The 5,191-nt window shown below is 39.2% G+C and overlaps 1 long non-coding RNA gene across 1 annotated transcript; it reads right to left on the bottom strand.

The window, feature by feature from the left end:
• Positions 1-1,977: 1,977 nt before the first annotated feature.
• On the bottom strand, positions 1,978-4,977 carry LOC134296556 (uncharacterized). The gene is made up of 3 exons (XR_010003350.1): positions 4,014-4,977; positions 3,551-3,772; positions 1,978-2,234 (listed from the first exon to the last, which is right to left on the bottom strand). It is a non-coding gene; the product is annotated as an uncharacterized LOC134296556 (long non-coding RNA).
• Between the last annotated feature and the right edge of the window lie 214 nt (positions 4,978-5,191).

Genomic DNA, 5,191 nt, shown 5'->3' with positions numbered 1-5,191 from the left:
GAAAGTTTAACTCAAAGTGAGAAACCACCAAGCTTATGCCTGAATAAACTTGTTATTGTTCTTCCAACATCTAAGCCTCTGTCGCATATATTCTAAACCAAGTTACGCTACCATCTAAAGTAAATAAGAAGAAAGAAAGAAAAAACACAGGAAAAAGTCTCCTCCCTGAGTCTTTGGTGGTTGCATCTTTACAAATTGGTGGTAGTCGTTAATAGTTCTTTACAAATTGCTGGCAGCAGTGGGATAAAAGATTCCCCCTGCCTGAAGGAACCTTAGACGTTCATAGTCCTCTTACAGCCTCCAAAAGAGATAGATCTTTAATTGTGTCTTAAATTTTGGCAGCTCATTTAGCTATTGGATCTCTTCCAGCAGGTCATTTCACAGTCTGAATGGGTGACCGTTGCCAGTTGGGTTCTGGCAGTAAGCGTTCCTCAGAGGACCTTCTGCTGATGTTAGAAAGGGGCACCTCATATGACCAGAAACAAGAAAGGGAGATCATCCTCTTTTTGTATTGTTCATATTGGTAGCCCATTCTAAATTATGTGGTATAACTGAGCCCTCAGTGGTTGATGCTTAAGTGTTCTATGCTGTAACCCTCCTTGAGTCATGAGTAGAAATGCGTAAGAAATAAAATTATTATTATTGATGTTTTTTAGACACAAGAAATATCAATGGTCTCTTCATATCACCCCAGGATCTTTCACTCTTTGCTGCTGACATGTCCTGAAAATGCACAGGAATTGTCTCAGTAGCGCCTCTCCTCTATGGAAAAAGAAAGAGGGAAAGAAGGATCTGGTGACAGTCATTATAATAGTGTTTAAAAGGTAAAGGTTTCCCCTGACGTTAAGTCCAGTCATGTCTGACTCTGGGGTTTGGTGTTCATCTCCATTTCTAAGCCGAAGAGCCGGCATTGTCCTTAGACACCTCCAAGGTCATGTGGCCAGCATGACTGCATGGAGCGCCGTTACCTTCCTGCCGAAGCGGTACCTATTGATCTACTCACATTGGCATGTTTTCAAACTGCTAGGTTGGCAGAAGCTGGAGCTAACAGTGGCCGCTCCCGCCGCTCCCGGGGTTTGAACCTGGGACCTTTCGGTCTGCAAATTCAGCAGTTCAGCACTTTAACGCACTTTGCCACTGGGGCTCCTATAACAGTGTTTACAGTCCTTTAAAACAAAAAGGATCAGCCTAGCAAAAAGAACAATGTTTTGCCCCTTTCTGACTTTTTCACTTCTGAGTTAATGAACTACTTTTCAACTCTGCACTCAATTTGAAGCAATTGAAGTAAGTCAAGGACAAGGTGGGAGGAAAGAGGAACTGGAGCATATTTAAATAGTTTTAAAAGTGGGATGATAGGATTAATCAGAAATGCTTATGCCAAATCAAGGCCTTGAGCTTTTTTTAGAAGTTATAGTAGGTGGGCACAGATAAAATTGTATATTCCTTCTAGCTAGGATAGCCATCCTCTTCCACTAAGTGTGCAGCTTCAGTAGGAATACATATGGAGCAGCGATGGGGAAGGGGACATCCACCCAGCTAGCCAGGTCAGCTGAATCAACCCTGGTGATCAATGGGGTAAGAGATGTTGCAGTCAGATTGCCCTCAGATCCCAACCCAAATCTTGGTATGTGTGTAATACTAAAACTAGCACAGCTATGATCTTTTCTCTATCATTTTTTTTTCTTTTGATGACAAGAATGAGAGAGATATTCAGTTTTTAACAGCCCTCTTGACTGGTGGTCCAGGAACCTTGGTTTCTCTTGATCAGTCTAACTGTGTGTGCTTAGATAGGGATTTGAAAGTGAGAACAATGGCTGTTGGCTACTTTGAGGCATCACAACAAAATGTAGTGGGACAAAATGCCAAAATAGCTGATCAGCCAAAGCAGTTCTTAAATGAGATCAGAGCTTAGAAAAAATTACATTTAAAGAATACTGCTTCAAGGTGCCACGATGAACATATACAGTGACCATAATTATTTATGGAGCTGTAGTATTAAAAAATGGTCTTCCAAGCTTTGAATTGGCATTCAAGGTTTCGGCGAGTGGCAAGTTTTTGCTGCTTAAAATCCAGGAGAAATGTATTTAACAATGTTTCAAAATTTAATTGATGCCTGGCTTGATAATTAAAGTAGAGGTAGGAATGGGACAAATCTGTCCATTTGTATTTCTGCAACTGTCATTCTTCCAAAATCACACCTTTATTCCATCTGTTTCCACTTCTGTTCCCTTATTCTCTGGGAACAAGCACAAAACACATACAATTGTTGCATGCATTATGAGATATGCATACAATGGGAGACATATGTATAAAATCAGGCATTGGATGGAAATCCTAAAACATGATTATAGTTTGTATACATTTCTTTTAATACTTGTGTTTTTTTCTAACATCTTCTGACTGGAAAACTGCTCAGAGAAGTATGAAAATGTATGGTGTGATTTGTACATATTTCAATAGTCTCAATTTAGAGGGACAGCCTAATCCTCTGTCTTTCCACATTTTCAACTGCTTTTAAAATACTGCAGTTTCGCTCTCCTTTTCACACTTTCCCCTCTTTATCCTTAGCTTTCTTCAGTTGCTGCAAGCTGAGTTCAAAGTGCAGAATTAGTTTTCAGTCTATAAACCTAGTAGGCAGAAGCAGAGAGGGCAAAATCTTAGCCTTCCCAGTTCACCCAGGCAAAGCAAACTATTGTAGCCTTCCTGCACAATATTATCTTCTGCCATCTTGACCACCCTCTCATGGTGCTTGAATTACACCTCTCCCATTTTTCATTTGGAAAATGTTAAAAGGTGTGGGTATACATATTTGTTCACTTTCTAAGTTTGAATTGGAACCAAAAAAATCACCCCCAATTCTGAGTCAAAAACTATGATTTTGAGAATATTATTTTTATTGTTTACTACATTTTCCAAGAGTTCTTAAAATAATATACACAAAATTCATATAGTAGAGAAAATTGTGCACAGAATGCATGTACTAACTCAAAATAGCATTGAAAATTTGTTTACAAAAATATGTGGGTTTGTAAAACATGGATACAAACATTTTAAGTGGTTTTGGATGTCAACATTTGAAGGAACATCTCTTACTATATACATCTGCTTAAGATTTGAGGCCTGCTGAATAGGCCCTGTATCCCAACAATCAGAGCAATGCATTGTAAGAGAACACAGAAAGGAGTCTCCTCTCCTAATTATAGTATACCCTCCCCTGAGAAGGGTATATTATAAACACTAGGGTTGTGCATTCCAGTTAAACCTCGATCCATTTTCGGTGTCCCAAATTTCAGCACTGCCCCCAATACATTTTCAGGAACTTCAGGAATTCAGCAGGGTGATAATTTGTTTTCCCTTATGGCACCTGAAACATCCGTTTTTCATCCATCCCATTGGCAGCAATGAGGAACTTATAATGATCCTCTTTCCATCATTTTTAGAACAAGGGCTTAAGAAACCCTGCTTCCCATGATCCTTTCCCTTCTTTCTTTTAAGAACCCTTGGATTTAAGGCAAGGGTTTAAGAAATCCCCTTTTCTGCAATCCTTTACCTTCTGTCCTTCCGAGACACCTGGGTTTTAGGCAACAGGATTAAGAAACCACTAGGCATGTACATGTCCCCGCACTCCACGTGTAACTGAAAGAAACCGAAAGCAGCCGATTTTTGACAGCCGCTGTTCTGTTGTGACTGGGAAAAAAATGGCGGTAGAGCCCATGTTGTTACGAGCATCCAAAGCAACCAAACCATCCAAAGACTGTTTTTTGAAACGGATCTGTGCACAAGATTAATAAACACTGTTGTTAGTAAATATAACTATTTTTTGATTTTTTAAAAAACTATGGTTGATTCTATTCAAATTTGCACATCAGGATTTTTAAATAATTTTTATCACATTAAAACTGTAAAGTTTTAAAGTTATATATATTGTAGCAAATCCACCTTGTGTTACTCAGTATTGGAGTGGCCGCTACCCCCTGCTTTTACCCATTTTTGCTTTTTCTCTCCCCTCATACCATTTTTCCTGCCCTTTCTCTTCTTTCCCTTTTCTTTCTCCCCCCTCCCTTCCTTATCCTTTTCCTTCTTTTTTCACATTCTCCAGCTCTGGAGAGCCATACAATGTTTTCATGGCAACATAGCTTTCTATTTGGCTCTTTTCTTCTTTCCTTCCCTCCACTCATACACGTGTCACCTTACTTTCCCAGTTACATCACAAAGAGCCACATTACCTAGCAACAGCCAATCCTTCACCTAGCAATAGTTGATCCAGTGAGATCACAAATGGTCACTGGATTGTCACCTAGCCTTTGTGGTACTGTGAGACAAACAGACATGCACACACACACACACACACACACACACACAATTTCTTTAATTGAGGATAAGATCAAAATATTTTAATAAATATTAATATTTTAAGACATTGGAAAAATGAAAATATAAAATATATACTTTTTTTCTCACAGTATAGGACAAATCAGATTTAAGATAAAAAGGGAATACCTTAAATGAACCCAAGCTGACTGATTTGTCAATCTCCATTCCATGCAATGACATTAAAATCGTCTTATCCAGTCCACACATATTTCACCAATTATGTTAAGTATATAGCTAACTTTTTTAACGATACACCTAAAACTGCAAAGCAATCTGTGAACCTTTACAGGATGAGTTGTGCTTACCTATTCAGTGTTGTTCTCTAATTTCAAGTTTGGAATTTTGTTCACCAATGTGTGAAAAGTTCAGAATGCCACCTGTATTTACTGAATTGACTAGCAATGATTCTATTGATTTTTGTCCGTTCTTGAGCAAACCGTTAGCTTCTCTCTGGCTGATCTTGAATGCTGTGTGGTTCTAAAAACAGTCACTAGAGCTGCTTTGCTGTCCCCCTCATTTTGTGAACAATATTTGAAATCTATAGATTTGCCTGTGTGCATCCATCATTTTACAATGCCCCATGAAAGAAAAGTAAACTGTTAATGATAAAAAATTTTGCCAAGATCATAGAATCATAGAATAGTAAAGTTGGAAGAGACCTCATGGGCCATCCAGTCCAATCCCCTGCCAAGAAGCAGGAAATCGCATTCAGAGCACCCCCGACAAATGGCCATCCAGCCTCTGCTTAAAAGCCTCCAAGGAAGGAGCCTCCACCACAGTCCGGGGGAGAGAGTTCCACTGTCGAACAGCCCTCACA

This window comes from Anolis carolinensis, chromosome 2 (genome assembly GCF_035594765.1).
Source record: "Anolis carolinensis isolate JA03-04 chromosome 2, rAnoCar3.1.pri, whole genome shotgun sequence".
Classification (NCBI taxonomy): Eukaryota; Metazoa; Chordata; class Lepidosauria; order Squamata; family Dactyloidae; genus Anolis; species Anolis carolinensis.
Note: the sequence above shows the minus strand (reverse complement) of the source record. Positions and strands in the feature narration are given on the sequence as shown.